Source organism: Pogoniulus pusillus, chromosome Z, assembly GCF_015220805.1.
Source record: "Pogoniulus pusillus isolate bPogPus1 chromosome Z, bPogPus1.pri, whole genome shotgun sequence".
In the NCBI taxonomy this organism is placed as follows: Eukaryota; Metazoa; Chordata; class Aves; order Piciformes; family Lybiidae; genus Pogoniulus; species Pogoniulus pusillus.
In genome coordinates this window covers 41,322,812-41,346,248 of record NC_087309.1, presented here as the reverse complement: position 1 = coordinate 41,346,248, position 23,437 = coordinate 41,322,812, and the positions used below count along the sequence as shown (strand labels likewise).

The 23,437-nt window shown below is 56.0% G+C and overlaps 1 protein-coding gene across 7 annotated transcripts in view; it reads left to right on the top strand.

Annotated features, from left to right (window-relative positions):
- The window catches only part of PAX5 (paired box 5), a 148,502-nt gene that overhangs the window by 116,288 nt on the left and 8,777 nt on the right, over positions 1-23,437 (top strand). The window lies entirely within an intron of this gene.

Genomic DNA, 23,437 nt, shown 5'->3' with positions numbered 1-23,437 from the left:
GTTAGGAGGAAGTTCTTCACAGAGAGAGTGATTGGCATTGGAATGGGCTGCCCAGGGAGGTGGTGGAGTCGCCGTCCCTGTTGAAGAAAAGCCTGAATGAGGCACTTAGTGCCATGGTCTAGTTGACTGGACAGGGCTGGGTGCTAGGTTTGACTGGATGACCTTGGAGGTCTCTTCCAGCCTGGTTGATTCTATGATTCCATTGCTTCTCCATCTCCCACCGAGCATGGCAGGCTTCTCCCACCGGCCCTGGATCCTTCTCTGCCTCTCCTGCCCCTCGGGCATCTCCATCTCCCAGCTCTGAGGTCTCCTCCCTTCCCCTCCTGTGTGAAACAGGGGCTTGTGCACCAACAGGGAAGTCCCTTTTCGTGTGACATCTGAGTGCCCAGAGAGAAATCCGGAGAGAAATCAGTGAAGGAACCAAGCAGGCCACCACGTGGCTGTGGGTTGAGAGCTGGCACTGCGTGTTCCTTCTGCAGGTCGTGGCCCCACAGGCTTCTCCTGCCTTCTGGTGCTGGTCACCCCTTGAAGGTGACTGGAGAGGAGCTGTCCAGAAGACACTTACACAGTGGTCTGGTGACAGAGGACACAAGAGAAATGCTGTGGTGTGGGTGGGGAAACAGCTGGTTGAGTGGTGAAGCTTGGAGGTGGTGGTTGATGCTATGGCTGAGCTGGATGGTGGTGGCGTGTGTGGGTTGCAGGCAGGGTTCATACCTGGTTCACATCCTCGTGCAGAACTGGGAAGGAGCACACCTTTCCAGGTGCTCAGGTGACACCAAGCCCAAGAGTGCCACCAGGACACTCCCGAGGCACATGGAGGCAATTGAGCAGGTGGGACAGGAGCATGGACTCCAACAAGTGCAGGCAGGAAATTCGACATCAGGAAAGGGAGTTGCCTGCAGCAACGCCTGCTGAGGGCTGGCTGGATGCTGGTTGGGCCTCAGAGGTGTGGGCAGATGGGAGGTGGGGACTGGCCTGCAGCATAGTGTTCAAGAAAAGCCTGGATGAGGCACTTAGTGCCATGGTCTAGTTGACTGGATAGGGCTGGGGGATAGGTTGGACTGGCTGATCTTGGAGGTCTCTTCCAACCTGGTTGTGGATTGTAGGCAGGCAGTGAAGGCAGCCAGCAGCACCTTGAGCAGGAGCTGGAGGTGAGGGATGATTCCCCTCTTCTGGTGCTCACAGACTCACCAGAGGAGCAGTGCAGTTTGTGGCTTCCCTCTGGAAGGATGTCCAGCAGCCAAAGAGGTTGCTCAGACAGGTGGTCCCTATCCTGAGAGTTTTCAAGGCCAGGCTAGGTGAAGTGCTTCTAGGTTAATGCTTGGACCTGATGCTCCCCGAATCCCAGCTTGGTGGGGCTGGAAAAGGCTTCTGCAGATCATCCAGTCCAGCCTCCCTGCTCCAGCAGGTTCACCCACAGCAGCTTGTCCAGGACCAAAAAGGGGGAAGAAGGGGGTTGGAAGCTCTCCAGAGAAGGAGATCTTAAAGATCTTTTCCAGCCCAAATGTTTCTATGACTTTAAGCTCTGAGCATCCTGCTCTGGCCTCACTTCTGGTCCCGCTGTGAGATCTCCTGAAGACTCTTCTATCCTGAAGTGTCCTCATCCTGCAACTCCATCTTCTGACTATGGCACCACTAAAAATGTGCCTCACAGCCTGGAGTTCCTCTGCTTCTGCCTGGTGCTGGGAGCAGAGGTGGGGTCAGTGAGCTGTTAGCTGGAGGAGACCATAGTTTAGCAAAGGAACAGAGTCCAGCTGGAGGCCTGTGTCTAGTGGGGTCCCTCAGGGGTCAGCACTGAGACCAGAGCTGTTCAATATCTTCATCAATACCCTGGCTGAGGGCACTGCCAGCAAGTTTGCTAATGGCTTCAAACCAGGAGCAGGCTGCACCTGCCTCTGGGTGCACTCCCCCATGGAGCCGGATATTGGCACTTGGTGCCATGGTCTAGCCTTGAGCTCTGTGGTAAAGGGTTGGACTTGATGATCTGTGAGGTCTCTTCCAATCCTGATAATACTGTGATACTGTGATATTGACACTGAAGACACAGCAGAGCCATCCTGGAGCCACTCCAGAGGGATGGGCAATGACCCTTTGGCTCCAGCACAGGCTGTGCTCACAACCTGCTCACAGAATCCCAGCAGGGTGGAGGTTGGAAAAGACCTCTGGAGGTCATCCAGTCCAACTCACTGCTCCAGCAGGGTCACCTAGTATGAAACTATGGGCAGTGGTGACTGCCCTCAGGCTGTGCTGCCATCCAGCCAGCCCTGGCCAGGCTGCAGAGCTGAGTGGGGAGAAACGGAACAGAACCCAGCAACAGCAAGGGGAGAGGCTGGCAGCTGGGGAAGAACAACTCCAGGGACCAGGACAAGTTGGGGACCGACCTGTTGGAGAGCAGCACAGAGGAGAGGGACCTGGGGGTCCTGGTGGACAGAAGGGTGCCCAAGGGCCAGCAATGTGCCCTTGTGGCCAAGAAGGCCAAAGGCATCCTGGGGTGGGTCAGAAGTGCTGTGGTGAGTAGGTCACAAAGGTTCTCCTGCCCTTCTGCTCTGCCCTGCTGAGGCCACCTCTGGAATCTCATGGTCAGTTCTGGGCCCCTCAGTTCCAGAAGGGCCTCGAGGAAGTTCTTGAGAAAGTCCAGCCCAGAGCTCCTGTCAAGATCCGGTGGAGCAGAGATTAACAGTATCTCTGTCCAGAGGAGCAAGATTCTGTGCTGTGAAATTAAGGTGAAAACGAGACCATATATCACCATGGAACTATTTATTAAAGGATAAGGTTGGGCAAAACAGAGGGAGAGAGGGGAGAAGGGGAAGAGAGAAAGACCAGAACAGACGGAGAGAGGGGAGAAGGGGGAGAAAGACCAGAGCAGAGGGAGAGAGGGGAGAAGGGGAAGAGAGAAAGACCAGAGCAGAGGGAGAGAGGGGAGAATGGGGAGAAAGACCAGAACAGAGGGAGAGAGGGGAGAAGGGGGAGAGAGAAAGACCAGAGCAGAAGGAGAGAGGGGAGAATGGGGAGAAAGACCAGAGCAGAGGGAGAGAGGGGAGAAGGGGAAGAGAGAAAGACCAGAACAGACGGAGAGAGGGGAGAAGGGGGAGAGAGAAAGACCAGAGCAGAGGGAGAGAGGGGAGAATGGGGAGAAAGACCAGAACAGAGGGAGAGAGGGGAGAAGGGGGAGAGAGAAAGATCAGAACAGAGGGAGAGAGGGGAGAAGGGGGAGAAAGACCAGAACAGAGGGAGAGAGGGGAGAATGGGGAGAGAGAAAGATCAGAACAGAGGGAGAGAGGGGAGAAGGGGGAGAGAGAAAGATAAAGAGAACGATGGAGAAGAGAAGAAGGAGCAGGGAAGGAAAAAAAGCTGTGATCACATTACCCTCAGTCGCAGATGGAGGGGAGAGAGAGAGACGTGTGCGTGGCCCAGGGATGATCTTCTGTGGAGTTTGTCAGAGGTTCTTCAGGTGGTGTGCAGCTCTGGTGGTCTGGTGATGGTCTGCCCTCGGTGGTCCGATGGAGATGCCACCCTTTGGCAGGCATTTCTCCTGCCTTTTTATACAGTTTTTTGCTCAGTGTCCAGCTGCAGCTCCCCAGGAAATCTTCCTGTGTATTCTGATGCATTCGCAGGGGTCCGGCGCCACCGGGGGGAGGGCCTCCGCCCCCTCCCTGGCGGTACCTGTCCACACCCTGCATACACATAAAACTTTTCCCTTGGGGGTAGCTGAGATAAGATGTAGGCCTCCTGGGCAGTCCAGCCAGGCTGAGGTGCAGGAGTTTCGAAGGTGTTGTCTGTTGATTTGCATCCCTGAGCTTTGGGCCAAGCCCCGAGTCTGAGTCCCCGAAGTTAACAAAGACAATCTTTATCTTTGTTGATTAAGAAGAGACGATGCACTCTTTATCTTTGTTGATGAACGCGAGAGAGGATTTAGACTCTCACAGCCCCCAAGCTGCTGCAGGCAGTGAAAGATCTGCCTGTGAGGACAGGCTGAGGGAGCTTGGAGCAGAGGAGCCTGAGGGCTGCCCTCATTCATGCTGATAAAGATGTGCAGGGATGGAGGCAGGCTCTGCTCAGGGATGCCCAAGGACAGGACAAGGGCCAGTGGGTGCAGCTGGAGCAGAGGAGGTGCCAGGGAACAGAAGGGAAAACTTTGTCACTGTGAGGGTGCTGGAGGCCTGGAGCAGTTTGCCCAGAGAGGTTGTGGAGTCTCCTTCTATGGAGAGATTCCAGACCCTCCCGACTGTGTTCCTGTGTGCCCTGCCCTGGGTGACCCTGCTCTGGCAGGGCAATTGGGATGGATGATCTCTGGAGGTCCCTTCCAGTCCCTAAAGTTCTGTGACTCTGTGACCAGGTCCCTCCTGGAAAGCAAAGGTATCAGTAGTCCACACAGGTGCACAGGTGGTGCCTAATGTCTGTGCAGGCACCAGGAAGAATCTCCATCTAGCTTTCTGCTCCCACCACGGTCTCATCCCACTGGAGTGAGCTCAGCATCCTCCTCCATGTTCCATGTCAGCCTGCCTGACTTTCCTCCTCTACCAGGAGGTCAGGGATGAACAGGGGAAGGCAGCTGAACCTGGCATGGAATTGGTGACCATTGGTAACCCTTTCTGGATGTGCTGAGAGCAGGCAGGAGGTGACAGCATCGTCTGGCACTGTCATAGGCAGCCACAGGGTGTTGGGAACAGCCACCACCTGTCCACTGTCCTCACCTGCCCACAGCTGGGCAGGAGATGTCAAAACTTGGCCAAAGTGACACTTGTCCTCAGTCCTTGTCATCTAGAGGCTCATGTCTTGAAGCCTGGGTGTGGATACCCCCTGTAAATGCTCTGTCTGGTGCTACTCTCTCCATGTGCTCATTTTCTGCTTAGAGGCTTAATCTGCACTGTTAATTCCTGCTGGATTCACGTTCTTGGCACCACCTCTGGCCAGAGGACTCTGCAGGTTATGGTGATGCTGCCTGCAGAAGCTGTCCCTGTTTGTTCTCACTGGGTTGGCCACTGATGCGATGACACCTTAGAAGGACATCCTCAGCAGCTTCCCCTTTGTGTCCTGGGAGGAGCAGCAGGAACAAGTTGTATCTTCTCCATCCCACTCAGTACCTTCAGCTGGAGCCTAGAGCCACCCAGCTGTGCTTCCCTTCTCCCAGAGAGGCAGCCTTAGGGCTGTTTGGCTCCTCTGGTGGAGGTGCAGCTGTGTCTCACCCTGACAGGACCAGGGCAGGGCTCTCACGGTGGTTTCCATGTCTGGGACAGCAAAGGCTAGGGCAGGAGCTTGAGCACACCTTGCCCATGTGCAGCTTCATTATCTCTCTGTCTGAGGGGTGGGTGTCCAGAAGAAGGTGCCAGTCCTTTTTGGTGGTGCCCAGGGACAGGACACAGAGCAAGGGGCACAAACTGGACCCCAGAAGGTTCCACCTGAACAGGAGGAAAAACTTGTTTGATGTAAAGGTGCTGGAGAGTTGGAGCAGGCTGCAGAGAGAGGTTGTGGAGTCTCCTTCTCTGGAGATTTTCCAGACCCATTGGATGTGTTCCTGTGATCTGCCCTGGGTAATCACAGGGTCAGAGTGTGAGGGATTGGAAGGGACCTCTAGAGATCATTGAAGGAGTTGGACCTGATGATCTCTAGAGGTCCCTTCCAACCCCATTCTGTGATCCTGTGATTCTGTGACCTGCTTGCTCTCACCACCAGACTCAGGGTGTCTGAGCTCAGCTGGATGAAGGATCTGCTCATGCTCACTTGGAGACTTCCTCCTGCTCCTGTGTGGAGGTGCTGGGACAGCAGTGTCTGTGTCCTTCCTTTCCCTCTCTCTACCCTTGAGGATGGATCCCACATGCCACTGCCCTTTCTCCTCTTCCTGGGACTGCCACACAGCCTGTTCCCTTGGCCAGCCCAGCACCCTGGGTGACAGCAAAGGGTGGCGTGTCCAGAGGGGTGGTGGTGCTGAGAATGCAGCCATTAGTAGGGCTCTGGAGGCCCAGATGTCCTTCCCCAGCACCAGTAATTTGTTTTTAATGAAAAACCATGCAGTGACCCTGAACAAATGAATTTCCTTGGTGTGAAGTCTGTGTGCAATTACCCGGCTAAAGGGCCCTGCAAACAGTGACATTCAGAGCCAGGCTTGGGGAAGAAAAGCATTAAAACCAGCAAGGTTGTCACCAGGCGTTTTTTGTCTGCAGAGGGTGCTGGTCCTACGGTGCTGAGCAGGAGGAGGTGAGCCTGTGATGCAAAACATAGAACCCTAGCATGGCTCAGGTTGGAAAGGACCTCAGAGCTCATCTCCTCCAACCTCCCCACCATGCCCAGGGACACCTCTCAGCTAGTCTCAGCTGCTTAAGGCCTCATCCAGCCTGGCCCTCAGCACCCCCAGACAGAAGGCATTCACAGCCTCTCTGGGCAGCCTGTTCCAGAGTCTCGACACCCTTACACTGAAGAACTTCTTCCTCAGTTCCAGTCTGACCCTGCTCTGCCTCAGCTTCAAACCATTCCTCCTTGTCCTGTCTCCAGACACCCTTAGGAAAAGTCCCTCTGCAGCCTTCCTGTAGGACCCCTTCAGGTATGGGCAAGCAAAGCCTGCAGTGGTTGTTGGGGTTTGGTCCCTCCTGGCACACTGAAGACTTCATTCACAGCTAATTTTCTTCACTAGAATGGTTCTCAAGCATTGGAACAGGCTGCCCAGGGTAGTGGTGGAATCACCATGCCTGGAGGTCTTCAAGCAGCCTGTGGAGCTGGTGGTTAGGGACAGGATTTAGTGGTGACCTTGCAGTGCAGAGTTGAGGGTTGGACTGGATGAGTTTGAGAGTCTCTTCTAACCGAAGATGTTTTCTGTGATTCTGTGACTTCTGTGTGCTCAGGTTCCTCGTGGTGGCTCTCACAAAGCTTTGTGATAGTGTTTCATGTTCTCCTGAGGTGCAGTAGTGACTACAGCCTGAAACTGTGCCAGGGGAGGGTCAGGTTGGCCATGAGGAACAATTTCTGTGCTGCAAGAGTGGTCAGGGATTGGTACTGGCTGCCCAGGGAGATGGTGGAGTCACCATGCCTGGAGGTGTTCCAGAAACGTGTGTCCATGGCCCTTGGGGCCATGCTTTAGTGGCCATGGTGGGGTTGGGTTGAAGATTGGACTGGGTGAGCCTGGAGGTCTTCTCCAACTCAAGCCACTCTGTGTTCTCTGCTGGAAGGTGAGGCAGCTGAAAACAAGGGCAGAGAAAGTGGGTCACAGCATGTGTGTGTCTGTGTGTGTGACAGAGGATACAGATGACACAGCCAGAACTGGGTCCTCCTCTGACCTAAGCAGAAACCTGGGTCTTCTAGGGCAGTGCTGCTGTGGTGGCCAAGTGAAAAGACCTAAAGCCAAATAGGATGCACACAAAAAGACCTTAAAGGTCATCCAGTTCCCGATCCCTGGAGGCAGGGGCCTGGGAACTGGATGATCTTTAAGGTGCCTTCCAACCCAAACCATTCCACGGACCTATGAAAAGCATGCACAACTTCCACCGCAAAGACTAATCCCACGGAAGCCGTCTGAGATGTGGTGGGGCAAGGGTTGTGCCACCACCGAACCACCCTGGGGGCAACGGCAGGCTGCAAATGGGCTGGCAAAACGACTGCCTTAACGACAGAGGCGTTAAGCAGGGGGCTGTGTGTGTGGAGAGGGCGGTGCAGGGGTGGTCCGCCAGCACCCTGGAAGCCTGCAGAAAGGTTTGGGTGTCCCATCTCTCAGGAATGCAATTACCACGCTCTGGATAAAATTTATGTTGTTTCCAAGAGGATGTTGTCAGATATTATTGCATTAAATTGATTTAGAAATGGTGCCGGAGAGGGCAGGAGGGTGAAACCTCGGGAAGCTGTCAGCCCGGGCCGGGGGCTGCTCTTCCCATACCCACCTTCCTCCTGAGGACCTGATCCTCAGCTGGGGTCAATTAGTCCTGACCCCTGCCTGATGATGCTCTCTGCTGCTTTACACCAGCTGCGGAGGTGCTCTCCGACATCCCAAAGCTGGCTCCCGCTCTGGTCAAAGGTGGTCCTCCCAGTGCTCAGCAGCATCCCAAAGGTTGTCCCTTCTATCATCCAAGCTTGTCCCCTCTGTGGTGAAAGGTGGTCCCTCTATGGTCCCCAGCACCCCAAAGCTGGTCCCTTCTGTGGTCAAGGTTCCCTCTGTGCTCTCCAGAACCCCAAAGCTGGTCCCTTCTGCGGTCAAAGGTAGCCTCTTCTGTGCTCCCCAGCACCCCAGAGCTGCTCCCCTCTTCTCCACCCGCAGCTCCCCCGAGGTGGGACCCCCGTGCACCTCCGAACACGAGTAAGCAAGGCGGAGTGTGTATAAACAAAAGGGTCGGTGCGGAGGAGCGAGGAGGAGGAGGAGGAGAGAAAACATATTGTATTGCTCCAGCCTTTGGAAATTTCTATGCATTTGTAATAACAAAATTACCATAATTTGCTCGTTAACGCAGCTAGATCAGTCAAGCATTGTTCCAGAGGCGCAGGGGCTGCTCCTGGCTCCGGCTCCGCCAGCCAGTTAAGCTGCCTGGAAATTAGCATGCAAATAGCCCTAATTCGGCGAGCTGTCAGCGCCCGCTCAGCTCTCCTCCGTGAAATCCCTGACAGCAGCTCAGGAGAGCCCACCCTCCGCTAGATCCAGCCAGAAGAGGTACCGAGGGGGCACCTCCTGAGTGACAGTTTGGCTACCTTCAGTCAAAGCCATCAAGCGGCGTCAGCCGGCCGCAGCGCTGCCCGGGGGACGGGGGTCCGGGGGCGTTCCCCGCCGCACCGCGCTGCTCAAGACACCCTCTGCCCGCCTCGGGATGTTGCTGGGCCTGGGGCTGCAGCAGACGAGCCTTACAATCATTGAAACACAGAACTGTTTGGGCTGGAAAAGCCCTCTGAGATCACCCATCCCAACCCCATCATGGCCACTAAACCCAGGTGCCGTGGCCACATGTTTCTGGACCATCTCCAGGCACTGGGACTCCACCATCTCCCTGGGCAGCCTCTTCCAATCCCTGAACACTCTTGAAGCATTGAAATTGTTCCTCATGGCCAACCTCAGCCTCCTTTGGCACCATTTCAGGCCAGTTCCTCTCCTTCTATCACCTGAGATTAGGGAGCAGAGCCCAACCCCCACCTGGCTGCAGCCTCCTCTCAGGGAGCTGTAGAGAGCAGTGATGTCTCCCTCAGCCTCCCCTTCCCTCACTAAACACTCCCAGCTCCCTCAGCTGCTCCTCCCCAGCCCTCTTCTTCAGACCCTTCCCCATCTCTGGACCTGCTCCAGCTCCTCAGTGTCTTTCTGGGAGTGAGAAACCCAAAGCTGGACCAAATATTTGAGGTGTAGCCTCAGCAGTACCCAGCATCAGGGCATAATCACTGCCCTGGTGGCCTTCTGGACATCATCCCTCTGATGCCAGCTACACAGGGCTTTGGTCACCACAGCATCTGCAAAGGTGCTCTACTAGCTACTGTACCATGGCCAAGCCAGAAGTCCTGAACAGGGCTCCAGAAGGAAAGGCACAACAGGCATGAGGCAAACTGGCTGGAAAGTGTCCGGAAGAAAAAGCCCTGGGGGTGCTGGGTGACAGCAGATGGAGATGAGCCAGCAGTGCTCAGGTGGCCAAGAAGGGCACCTGCATCCAGGGCTGGATCAGCAATGGTGTGGGCAGCAGGAGCAGGGCAGGGATTGTGCCCCTGTGCTGGGCACTGCTGAGGCCACAGCTTGAGTTCTGGGCTCAGTTCTGGGGCTCTGACTCACAGAAAAACATTGAGGGTCTGGAGCAGGTCCAGAGAAGGGCAAAACATGTGGGGAAGGGTCTGTAGAAGAGGTCTGGGGAGGAGCAGCTGAGGGAGTGGGGGGTGTTCAGTGTGGAGAAGACGAGGCTGAGGGAGACCTCACTGCTCTCTGCAGCTCCCTGAGAGGAGGCTGCAGCCAGGTTGGGGTTAGGCTCTGCTCAGAACAAGTGACAGGACAAGAGGAAATGGCCTCAAGCTGCCCCAGGGGAGGTTGAGGTTGGCCATGAGGAACAATTTCTGCCCCTTGAGGGTTGTCAGGGCCTGGTCCAGGCTGCCCAGGGCAGTGGCAGAATCCCAATCCCTAGAGGGGTTTCAAAGCTGTGTAGCTGTGGTGCTGAGGGCCCTGGTTTGGTGGTGCCCTGGCAGTGCCAGGGTAAGGGTTGGACTCAACTGCCTTAAAGGTCTTTTCCAATCAGCACAGCTGTGTGATTCTGTGACAGCAACACTCAGGCCCTTCTGAGTGTCTAGCAGCAGGTGGAGGAGATTCCATCAGTAGGAAAAGGGCTGCTGGTTGTGCTGGTGAGAGGCGATATGGTGATGATGATGTCCTGTCTGCCCTTCCTGCTACCAGCATGAAGGAGCTGCCTCAGCCCAGTCTGTCTGGTCTTCAGACTTGTGTGTTTATTCCAGTCACTAAGCATCATGGCAGTCCTCGTCAACAAGCCTGGTCCTGTGGATCTGTACCCTGTGCATATGGGATGTGTGGGGAGCTGTGGGGTCTTCTGAGGGGATGCTAAGAGCAACCTGATCTGCTGTAAAATGCCCCTGCTCACTGCAGGAAGGGCGAAGCTTGAACAGGGCAGATTGAGACTGAAGATGAGGAAGAAATTCTTGGCAGTGAGGATGGGGAGACACTGGAGCAGGCTGCCCAGGGAGGCTGTGGATGTCTCTTCCCTGGAGGTGTTCAAAGCCAGGCTGGATGAGGCCTGGAGCACCCTGGGCTAATGGAAGGTTGAAGATCATCCAATTCCAAGCCCTCTGCCATGGGTTTGCCCATGGCAGAGGCTTGGAACTGGATGATCTTCAAGGTCCCTTCCAATCTAACTCATTCTATGAGTGCCTTGAGCAACCTGGGCTAGTGAGAGGTGTCCCTGCTCATGGCAGGGAATTGGCACTAGATGATCTTCAAGGTCCCTTCCAATCCAGCCCAACCCCTTCTCTGAATCTCTGGACTAGATGACCTCTGAAGGTCCCTTCCAACCCGCCCACACTGTGTGCCATGGCAGACACAGTGTCCACTCCTCATGGGAGGGGACACACCATGCACCATTCCTTCCCACCACATTCTCTTCCTCAGCTTCATTTTTGGGCTGCTCCAGATGGATCTGTTCAGGCTCAGCAGCTTCAGACACAATTTGGAAGCAGATTTTCCTGGAAAAACCTTTTCTCACTAGCACCTGTCCGGCTGCAGGGCTGAGCTGCTGCGCTCCCACAGGTTGACCCGAGGTTGGCTGACAAGTTTTCCCTCTGCATTAAAAGGATGAGCCTAACGTGGAGGTGGTGTAAAACCAAGGCTGTGCTGTGGAAATCAAGTGGGAAATTATCTGTCTTCTGTCACTCAGGCCTTCATTTGCATTGTGTTTGGTGTCAGAAAGGAGAAGTGACATCTCTGCTGGGGCTGTTCCTCTGTATCCCAGCACTTGCACAAGCTCCCTGTGGTGACAGGAGGAAACAGACAGGAAAAAAACAGACCCGACGTAAGCCCTGGTCTAAGGGTGCTGAAGCCTGGAGTCCAGCCAAGAAGCTATTCTTGTAGGCATGAAGGACTCAGATACAGTCACAAAACCATGGAATGTTTTGAGTTGGGAAGGGACCCTCAAACGTCATCTAGCCCAACCTCCCTGCAGCCAGCAGGGACATCCCCAGCTAGAGCAGGTTGCTCAGAGCCCCAGACATCCTGATTTGGAATGGTTCCCAGGATGGGGATGCTGTATCTTGTAGATGCTGAGGTGTAGACCAGTTCATCCTCCATGCAGGAGGTTTAAACGAGGATGGGATACTTATCCATTTGTCCAAGGAGCAGAAAGGCAGGACTTGGCCATTGCCTGGTGTGTTGGAAGCTGCTGGCCAGGTCCCTGCTGAGCCAGTGCTGGTCCCTGTGTGGTCTGACAGATCACAGAACGTTAGGAGTTGGAGGGGAACTCTGCAGATCACCCAGCCCAACTGCCCTGCCAGAGCAGAATCACTCAGGCAAGGTCACACAGCAACACATCCAGGTGGGTCTGGAAACTCTCCAGATAAGGGGACTCCACAACCTCTCTGGGCAGCCTGCTCCGAGCCTCCAGCACCCTCATGACAAAGACCTTTCTCCTGTCGAGGTGGAACTTCCTGGATTCCAATTTGTCCCCATTGTTCCTTGTCCTATCAGTGGGCATCACTGGAAAGAGCCTGGCACCTTCATCCTGACCCACCCCTCTCAGATATTTATGGACATTGGTCAGATCCTCCCTGGGGTGTCCCAGGCTGGGGACAGCAGCAAGTGCTGGGAGCATGCTCCCTCAGCCATGCACTTTCACTCTGCTCTCTCCTGCCTGTGAGTGTAATTGAAGCCTCTTCAGTGTCAACAGCTGAGGACCTTTTATCAGGTCTCCAAAAACGCTTCATTTCCAGCCTCGATGAGTGCCAGACTGAGGCGATGTGATTATGGCTCAGAACGTTAGATCCACTTCCCCCGGTGGCTAAATGGCTGTGTAATTCCTGCAGGTAACTGCACCTGACATTATCACCACCAGGGCTGAAACTGCAGCCAGGGCGAGCCATGGAGAGGGAGTTCTTCACATGAACCAAAGGCAGCAGCAGCCTCACCACCATCAGCAACAGGGTGGCTAGCAGGCCCAGGGAGGGACTGTTCCCCCTCTACCCCTCACTGGCAAGCTGCACCTCGACTGCTGGGTTTAGTTCATTCCAAGAGAGGCATTGAGGGGTGGGAGCAGGCCCAGTAAAGCTGAGGAGGAGCAGCTGAGGGACCTAGAAGTGTCTAGTGTGAAGAAGAGGAGGTCAAAGGGAGACTTCATTGCTCTCTGCAGCTCCCTGAGGGAATGCTGCAGTCAGGTGGGGGTTGTGCTCTTCTGCCAAGGAATAAGGACAGGACAAGAGGAATGGCCTGGAATTGCCCCAGGGCAGGTTAAGACTGGCCATGAGGAACAATTTCTTCCCCTTCAGGGTTGTCAAGGCCTGGCCCAGGGTAGTGGTGGAGTCCCCAACCCTGCAAGGCTTTTAAAGCTGTGTAGCTGTGGTGCTGAGTGCCATAGTTTGGTGGTGCCCTTGCAGTGCTGGGTTAAGGGTTGGTCTTGGTCATCTTAAAGGTCTCTTCCAATCCAAACTGTTCTGTGATTATATATCTTGGAGAATCTAATCTCTTGAGCCCTCTTGGCCCTTTTAACACCTACTTCGTGTGAGACCCTACTGTAGAATTGCTATTTCTGTGAGATAGGAGTATTTATCCTGCAGCTGGTCCAGGCCAGAGAGGATGAAATGGTGCCTTCCAACGCAGCTGCTGTGTTACAGGTGTGGAGATCAGGAGTGCCTGGACACAAGAGGTTGGGCCAAGTGACATCCTGTGTGGATGGAGGGCACTCCATGTCCCTTGCCCTTGCCAGGTCCTTCATCCACTCCAAGCCCCTTTCCCACTCCATGCCCCTCTCCTCCCCTGGGCAGGGATGAAATGGAGCTCTCTGTGTGCTGGTGTCTGGTAGTGGGGGCAGCTCACTCTGCAGTGAGGAGCAGGAAGAGGGAAGGATAATGCCACACCTGGAATCCTGGGTTCAGTTTTGTGCCACTCACTCACAGAAGGACATTGAGGGGCTGGAGCAGGTGCAGAAGTGCAACAGGGCTGGGGAAGGGTCTGGAGAAGAGGTCTGGGGAGGAGCTACTGAGGGAGCTGTGGGTGTTCAGTGTGGAGAAGAGGAGGCTGAGTCAGATCTCATTGCTCTCTACAGCTCCCTGAGAGGAGGCTGCAGCCCAGTGGGGTTTGTGCTCTTCTACCTAGTCTAAGGTGATAGAGAGAAAGTGGCCTGAAATGGTGCCAGGAGAGGTTGGGTTGGTCATGAGGAGCAATTTCGGTGCTGCAAGAGTGGTCAGAGATTGGAAGAGGCTGCCCAGGGAGATGGTGGAGTCCCCAGTGCCTGGAGGTATTCCAGAAAGGTGTGGCAATGCCCCTCGGGGCCATGGTTTAGTGGCCACGGTGGGGTTGGGTTGGTGTCTGCGGTGGATGATCTCAGAGGGCTCTTCTAACCCAAACCACTGCAGCATCCTAACTCCCTGCCAGTGGATAGCTGCCATGCCATCCTGCGTGCAGCTGGGCTGGGCAGTGGTGCTGTGGCAAGGGGAGATGGATGCACGCTCAGGCAGCTGCAGCAGGTGGCTGCGTGGCAGCAGCAGCCTGTGCTGCAGCCAAGCTGGGGGGCTGTGTGTGCAGGCTGGGGGGTGCCCAGCTGGCCCCCATGCCGCTCTAATTGCAGGTGTAAATCTCACTGCCACCCTGCGAGGGCCGGGCCAGGCCCTTCATAAAGATGTCAGCAGCAGCATTAAAATTTCATGGCAGGCAGCACGGGTCGAGAAGAGTGCAGGGACTTCACAGCAAGCCACGTCCACCTTAACCCACAACTCGTTAGTCATGGACAGGGCTCCTGTGCCTGGGAAATGAGGTGGTGGTGGTGGTGCAACAAAACTGCGTCTCGCTGCTTTGCTCACCAAAAAAACAAAGCACAACCGACTGGGAAGCCTTAAAAATGGAACTGTGCTTCCCAGAGCAGGGCCTGGAGAGTGCCAGGAAATGCTGCCAACTCTGTGTGATCATCAGATGATTTACAACCTTCATTAGAAGTCAACTGGTGGGACTTGGTCACTTTGGAGGGACATGGTGGGGATGTGACCGAGTGCTTTGCTGCAATGAGCTGCTTCTGCTTGGCTGATCTGCAGGGAAAATTAGCCAACATGGGGACTGATCACAGAGTTGCTTGGGTTGGAAAAGCCCTCCAAGACCACCCAGTGCAGCCACCAATCCAACTCCACCATGACCACTAAACCATGGCCCCAAGTGCCATGGCCACACCTTTCTGGAACACCTGCTGGAATGGGGACTGCACCACCTCCCTGGGCAGCCTGTGCCAGTCTCTGACCACCTTTTTTGTATATCATGTTGACATCACACATGTCAACAGTTCTGGGATGGCTGTACCTGGACCACTGATTGAAGGTTTAATCAGTGGCCATTAGATGGGACAGACATGGGTGAAAGTCCTCCTGGAGAGTGTGAGGTATGGCAGGAACGGTCACAGGTAATAATCAGTTTGGAGCGTTGGGGCCAGCTCTGGAGTCCTCAGCACAGCATAGACAGGGACCTGGTGGAGCAGGACCAGAGGAGGCCACAGCAGTGCTGGCAGGGCTGGAAGGCCTCTGCTGTGAGGCCAGGCTGGGAGAGTTGAGGGTGTTCAGCCTGCAGAGGAGAAGGCTCCAGGAACACCTTCTGGTGGCCTTGCAGTGCCTAAAGGGGCCCAGCAGAAAGCTGGGGACAGGCTTTTGAGCAGGGTCTGTTGTGACAGGCCAAGGGGGGAGGGTTTGGACTCAAAGGGAGAGATTGAGAGTGGAGACAAGGGAGAAAGGTTTGACCTTGAGGGTGGGGAGAGCCTGGCCCAGGGTGCCCAGAGATGTGGGAGATGCCCCATGGCTGGCACCTTTGCAGGTCAGGTTGTGGCTGTGAGCAGCCTGCTCTGGTTAGGGATGTTCCTGGTGGCTGCAGGGGGTTGGGCTGGGTTCTGTGTTTCTGTACCTGCTGGTGAAGCAGATGTCCTGCCCTTGCTCATGACTGGGCTTTGTCCTCAGCGTTCCTCTGGCCCCATGCAGGCAGGTTGCTCTGGTAGTGTCTGAAGGCAGCTGAAGGGTGTGGAAGCATCTCAAGGTTCCAGCTGGCAGGTTGCTCCCCTTGCTTTCTGGAGAGAGAAGAGCTTCAACCAGCAGGTGTTTGGCTGCAGGCTGAGGTCGGCAGGAGGCAGTGCTGATCTGCGAGTCGAGGTGCTGCCCATGGCGACCACCACAATCAACAACTACCCCCACACTTCCTGGATGTTCCTTCCACCAGCAGTATGGACACTACCTAATCAGCTGCATGACATTAATTGCACTGCCTAAGACAGAAACATTTCCCCTTTTCCATGCACTGAAGCTTTGTTCACTTGTCTCCTGGGGGAATTAATGGTGCAGTCCTGGGTGAGAGGGTCCACAGAGTCCCCACACAACCATGCAGCAGCCCAGGATGGTGGGGCTGGAAGGGACCTCTGGAGAATACCAGTCCAACCCCCTGCTCCAGCAGGGCATCCACAGCAGCTTCCTCAGGAGCACAATGGCCAGGGTGGGGTTGGAAGCTCTCCAGACAAGGAAACTCCACCACCTCCCTGGGCAGCCTGCTCCAGCCCTCCAGCACCCTCACAACAAACAAGTTGTTTGTTGCTCCTCCTGCTCAAATGCAACCTCCTGGGCTCCAGTTTGTGCCCCTTGCCCCTTGTCCTGTCTCTGGGCACTTTGAGCAGAGTCTGGCCACATCCTCTTGCCCCCCACAGCCCCTTTAGCTCTTGCTAAGCATTGATCAGATCCCTCTGGCGCTGCTACTCTCCAGGATCTCAGCCCCATGGCTCTCAGCCTTTGCTCCTCACAGTGCTGCTCCAGGACCCTCAGCAGCTTTGTAGCCTGTCCTGGACTCTTTCCAGCAGTTTCCTGTCTCCTGAAGTGGGGAGCCCAGAGCTGGACCCAGTACTCTATATGTGGCCTGATTAGGGCAGAGTAGAGGAGCAGAACCTCTCTGATCCTGCTGGCCAGCATCCTGCCATATCTATGCCAAGGACCTCAAGTGTTTGGAAGAGCCACTTCCTCCTTTAAAGCTGCTCCTTGAAGAGCTTTTCCAAATGGCTTTTTCATCCTCTTGGGAAAGATTTCTTTTTCTCCTTCCAGCCACAAGCCAGATTCGGCCCACCACTGGGCCAGCATGGGTGCATGTGTCCTCACTTGTCCTGCCACCAGCAGCACTCAGGCAGCAGCTTCCCCTTCTGCTGCAGGGCTGTTGCACTGTGAACTGGAGCTTCGGCGGCACCCATGTGGGGTGGTGGTGGCTATCCCTGGTGGGTGGCAGTGCAGTGGTCGCAGGGAGGAAGATGTGTTGTCCCCCTCCTGTTGTGTCACCTGCACGCTGTGTCCCCTCGTGTTCTATTTCTGCAGCCACCATGCAGACACAGCTGCTCACCCACGTTTCTCCCTCACCCCTATCTGTGTTCAGAAGCCTGGTATCTGAGCAGATGCAGTGGGAGGGTCCAACCACACCTCTGCTTTCACATAGCTGGCTCTGGTGGAGCTCTGCTGGCTCAGGAGCTTCTGATCATGAAGCCTTCTGAGACTGTGGGGGGCCAGAGCAGCACATTGGAGGTCACACAGAAGACTCATTTGCTGTGCTGGTTCGAGGCTTTCATTGTGGCCCAAGGGCACCAGCAGCTGGTTGACAAGCAGGCTGCTGGCTTCTGCTGATGTCCAGTGACACATGGTGCTAAAGAGGCAAGGCTAAAGGACAGGTCCAGTCCAGCTGTGCCACTTAGCGGGACCTCAGCTGGGTGTGCTGTGCAGTGACCGTGCAGTGACAGTGCTCAGGTGTTCTCCAGCCTGGGAGGTTTGCACACCTGGGCTGGATGTGTTTGCATCAGAGCCGAACTTGATTTGAGCACCTGCAACATCCCTTTGCTTTCAGCAGAGCAGGAAGGTGTCCATCACACTCTGCCCCAAGTCCACAGGCAAACATGGAGGTACTTGCATCCTTCCCCACCCACTTTATGGGCAGCTCTCTAATGCCACTGCCGAGGCAAGGGCACCATAAAGGACAGAGGTCTCGGCTGAGAGCTCCCCTGCAGTGCTGGGACAGCTCTGGAGCCCTCAGCACAGCACAGACAGGGACCTGGTAGAGCAGGGCCAGAGGAGGTCACAGCAGGGCTGGCAGGGCTGGAAGCCCTCTGCTGTGAGGCCAGGCTGGGAGAGTTGGGGGTGTTCAGCCTGCAGAGGAGAAGGCTCCAGGAACACCTTCTGGTGGCCTTGCAGTGCCTAAAGGGGCCCAGCAGAAAGCTGGGGACAGGCTTTTGAGCAGGGTCTGTTGTGACAGGCCAAGGGGGGAGGGTTTGGACTCAAAGAGGGAGATTGAGAGTGGAGAGAAGGGAGAAAGGTTTGACCCTGAGGGTGGAGAGAGCCTGGCCCAGGGTGCCCTGAGACGTGGGAGGTGCCCCATGGCTGGCACCTTTGCAGGTCAAGTTGTGTCTGTGAGCAGCCTGCTGTGGTTAGGGATGTTCCTGCTGGCTGCAGGGGATTGGTCTGGATGAGATTGTAAGGTTCTTTCCAACCCAGACCTGTCTAGGACTCTGTGACTCCTGTTTTCTGAGGTGGTGAAAATCAGTCTTCAGTTTCTGTGCACATTAAAAGACAGCTTGCAGGATGCCCACCTCGAGCCCACAAAGACAGGTAGGCATGAGTTGGTAGTCCCTGGAGAAGGTGCTGTGGAATGGAGAACGTTGCTTTGCCAGCAGCAGGGGTCCATCCACCACCATCAGGCTCTGCCTACAGCCCCCAGGGCTTGTAGCAGCAGGATTCCTGGAGTCATTCTCCCTTCCTTCCCCACACCACCAGAGTCTGACTGCTTTTGGGCCACAGCCACATAAAGCAACCAGCACAGAACCCCAGGCTGGTTTGAGTTGGAAGGGAACCCTGCAGGTTGGACAGTCCAACCCACTGTGGTCAGCAGGATCATCCCCAGCTCAGAGCCCCAAACAGCCTGACCTGGGATGGTTCCAGGCATGGGGCATCTCCATCAGTCTCAGCAGCATGGAGCCAAGCCTGTGATCAGAGGTGGGCTCACTCCAACTGAAGCTCTTGGTTTGGTGCCTTTGTGTCTTGGTGATGGAATTGCTAAGGAAAGGACTCACAGTTCCACAGACAGGGCAGGTGGTCCCACTGCCACCCTTCCTCATGGTGCACTGTGTGCCACATGCTTGCATGTCCCCAGGTCACTGCTTTCTGGTGACTTTGAGGGGACTGAGGGATGAGCAGTGCTGTAAAAAAATGTAGCTAAGAGATGGGGCTGTGCAGCCTGGAGAAGAGAAGGCTCCAGGGAGACCTTAGAGCGGCCCTGCAGTACCTGAAGGGGCTCCAGGAAAGCTGAGGAGGGACTTCAGACAAGGGCTGGGAGTGCCAGGGTGAGGGACAATGGTTCTGAGCTGGGAGACAGGAGGTTGAGACTGGAGATGAGGAAGAAATTGTTGAGATTGAGGGTGTAGAGACACTGGTACAAGTTGCCCAAGGAGGCTGTGGATGTCCCCTCCCTGGAGGTGTTCAAAGCCAGGTTGTGTGAGGCCTTGAACAACGTGGGCTGGTGGGAGTTGTCCCTGCCCATGGCAGGGGGGGTTGGAACTGGGTGGTCTTGAAGGTGCCTTCCAATCCAACCCATTCTGTGACTCTGCGGTGGACCTCATCACACCTGGTGACACTCGGGCAGTGCTGGCTCAGCTGGCCCAGCCTCGCTTGGTGTCTCTGCCATTTGTCTGCCCCAGTGTGCCGCGGTTGTAGCAGGGCTGGAGATGTTTCTCCCCCACTTCTCCTCTGTCCCTCCCCTCTCTCCTGTTTCTTTTCTCTCCTTCTGCCGCCTGCCCCCCTCCTCTCCGCCCAGCAGGGCTGATGGATATGCAGAGTATGTTAAGAAGCAAGCAATACTGTCACCGAGCTGATGGTGCTCAGTGACTCCTCGAGCTCCTGGCTGGTCTGTACTGCAGGAGCTTGACACCCTGACCACTGAGGCATAAAAAACAGAGAATTGGAAGCCTCAGCCTGACAGGCACCGGAGCATCCCCCAGAGAGGGTCCACGATGTGTGTCTGTGCGGTGCGGGGAGGAGGGCAGCGGGGATAGTGGGGGAGGAGAGGCGGCAGGAGCGGGTGGAACAATGAGAGATGTCAGCCCGTGCCCGCCCGCAGCCCTGCGGCAGCGCGGGGGAGGCGGCGGCGGCTGCCGGCGGTGCGCCGGGACGGGACCGAGCGGAGCCGAGCGGAGCGGAGCGGCTCCGCCGGCCCGCAGGTTGCGGAGGGCAGCGCCGGGACGGCGACCCCCGAGGTTTGTCCTCGCCTCTGACCTGCCTGCCCCTGGGCGCAGCTCGCCACGGGCCTCGCTCCCCTGGCGTGGGGCACGGGGAAGATGGGCAGGGGACTCCTCTGAAGACCCTGGGACAGTAGTCCTGAGGGGGGTCACGGAGCGGCGGCATCATGGAGCTGATTTGGACAGAGGAGACCTCTGAGATCCAGGAACCCAACCCTCAACCCAGCGCTGCCAGGGCACCACCAAACCAGGGCCCTCGGCACCACAGCCACACAGCTCAGAAACCCCTCCAGGGATGGGGACTCTGCCACTGCCCTCAGCAGCCTGGGCCAGGCCCTGACAACCCTCAAGGGGCAGGAATTGTTCCTCATGGGCAACCTCAACCTCCCCTGGGGCAGCTTGAGGCCATTTCCTCTTGTCCTGTCACTTGTTCCTTCTGAGCAGAGCCCAACCCCAGCTGGCTGCAGCCTCCTCTCAGGGGGCTGCAGAGGGCAATGAGGTCTCCCTCAGCCTCCTCTTCTCCACACTGAACACTCCCAGCTCCCTCAGCTGTTCCTCCCCAGACCTCTTCTGCAGACCCTCCTCCAGCTCCGTTGCTCTTCTCTGGACCTGCTCCAGTCCCTCAATGCCCCTCTGGGACCGCGTAGCCCAGAACTGAACGCAGCACTCAAGCTGTGGTGCCAGCAGTACACAGGGACACAATCCCTGCCCAGCTCCTGCTGCCCACACCACTGCTGACCCAGGCCAGCATGCTGGTGCCCTTTTTGGCCACCTGAGCATGGTATCAAGGTCTGTCCTGCTCTCCTGTCCACCTTGTTATTCTGCCTGTGCACTGAGCAGGTACAGGAGAATGTGGTCCAAGACCATTATCTTTCAGACTGGAGGCTGTCCTGGCAGCCTGAGCTGTGCTGTGCAGCTGCCCCCAGGCTGAGTCTGCTCTTCTCAATGCCATGGAGAGGAGCCAAGGGGAAGGTGGTCTGTGAGCTCCTCCTCACAGAAGATGCATTAAGGGACTTTTGTGTGGTGCTCTATAGAAAGGTTGTGGACCCTCAAGGGATAGCCAAGGTGGTCTCACTCCCCCATGATGTCACCAGACACTCTGATGCCCGTGTGCCTCCTAGGCCTGGGCAACCGTTAGTAAGGCAGGGATGGGTCATGGACCTGCTAGAAGATGAGGGGCACTGGGAGCAGGGATGGCTCTGCTGAGCAGAAGGTGTCAAGTAGAATAGAATAGAATAGAATAGAATAGAATAGAATAGAATAGAATAGAATAGAATAGAATAGAATCGAATCGAATCGAATCAAATCAACCAGGTTGGAAGAGACCTCCAAGATCATCCAATCCAACCTATCCCCCAGCCCTGTCCAGTCAACTAGATCATGGCACTAAGTGTCTCATCCAGGCTTTTCTTGAACACCTCCAGGGACGGTGCCTCCACCACCTCCCTGGGCAGCCCATTCCAATGCCAATCACTCTCTCTGGCAACAACTTCCTCCTAACATCCAGTGTGGTGGTGAGGAGCAGAAGGGCAGGGATTCTTGGCTGGTGGATAGCAGCAGGGACATCCCAACTGTGAACTGGTGGCACTGATGACTTGGCTGGCTTCTGACATCTCTTCTGGCTTCTCCACCTTCGCCATGCCTCACTGTTGTGCAGTGAGCACTGTGATGAAGGTGACCTTTGGGTGCTGACATCGTCTGCCGCTCATAAGAACAAGGAGCAGAGAGGAAGTGTAGATGTCACAAGCTTGTGGTCAGAAAGGGCAGAGAGGGGATTCTGCCCCTCTGCTGCACTTTGCTGAACCCCCCTCCCCTGCAGTGCTGGGGCAGCTCTGGAGTCCTCAGCACAGACAGGGACCTGGTGGAGCAGGGCCAGACAAGGCCATAGAAGTGCTAGCAGGGCTGGAAGCCCTCTGCTGTGAGTCCAGGCTGGGAGAGTTGGGGTCTCCAGGGAAACCTTCAGGTGACCTTTCAATGCCAAGCAGAAAGCTGGGGACAGATTTTTAAGCAGGGTCTGTTGTGATAGGCCAAAGGGGGATGGTTTGGACTCAAAGAGTGTGGAGAGAAGGGAGAAAGGTTTGACCCTGTGGGTGGGGAGAGCCTGGCCCAGGGTGCCCAGACAGTTGGGGGCTGCCCCATGGTGCCAGCCATTGCAGGTCAGGCTTGATGGGCCCTTGAGAACCTGCTCTGTCTGGGAACATCCTTCCTCACAGCAGGAACGTGGGCTAGGTGACCTTCAAAGGTTTCTTCCAGCCCCAAACATTCCAGGATTCTATGATTTTTGCTTTACTGGGAAGAAAGATCTGGGAACAGGTCCAGCTTCAGGGCTGATGGAAACTTAATGCTGTTCCTTAGAGGTGGTAATGAAAACCTGCTCTGAGCTGGTAAAGATATGTGGTCAACACAGCCCTGTCTGTGGATGCTGGAGAGTTGAGAGCCCCTGAGCAGAGACCAGGTTGAGGCTGATCCCCCCCATCCTGTGGGGAACAAGGAAAGAAAGTAAAATGGAGACTAGCAATGGGTGGTTCTTGCTGCCAACACATTCAGCCTATTACTGTCATCTTTTGGTGGAGACTGAGGGGACCTCACTGTTCCTGAAGCATCATCACCCAGACACCATCCCACCCTGGGCTGTACCCTGGTGTTTGACACCCCTCTGTGGCCTCTGTATTGGCAGAAAAGATCTCAGCAGTGCCAGCACCACACAACTGTGACAGCCCAGACAAGAGCTGCCCGAGATAGAGGGCATGACCCCAGTGACCACAGAACAGCTTCCTGGGCTGGATCAGCAATGGCGTAGGCAGCAGGAGCAGGGCAGGGATTGTGATCCTGTGCTGGGCACTGCTGAGGCCACAGCTTGAGTGCTGGGCTCAGTTCCGGGACCCTCACTCACAGAAGGACCTTAAGGAGCAGGAGCAGGTCCAGAGAAGGGCAAAACAGGCGGGGAAGAGTCTGGTGAAGAGGTCTGGGGAGGAGCAGCTGAGGGAGCTGGGAGTGTTCAGTGTGGAGAAGAGGAGGCTGAGGAAGACCTCATTGCTCTCTGCAGCTCCCTGAGAGGAGGCTGCAGCCAGGTTGGGGTTGGGCTCTGCTCAGAAGGAACAAGTGACAGGACAAGAGGAAATGGCCTCAAGCTGCCCCAGGGGAGGTTGAGATTGCCCATGAGGAACAATTTCTGCCCCTTGAGGGTTGTCAAGGCCTGGCCCAGGCTGCCCAGGGCAGTGGCAGAGTCCCCATCCCTGGAGGGGTTTCTGAGCTGTGTGGCTGTGGTGCCGAGGGCCCTGGTTTGGTGGTGCCCTGGCAGCGCTGGGTTGAGGGTTGGGTTCCTGGATCTCAGAGGTCTCTTCCAATCAGAATGACTCTGTGATTCTGTGCTCGTGAGATGCCTCTCCTCTGGGGCCAGCGTGTTAGCAACTCACCTGTGCCCTGAGAAGCAAAGCCACTCCTGGGTTGAGCCAGCCAGGGGCGCTGATCTCTGGGACCTGGAGATGTGGTGCTGGGGGGGGGGGAGGGGCAGAGACGTGGCATCAGGGATCTGCTACTCAGCTGGTGTAAAGGCAGACCCTGGCACG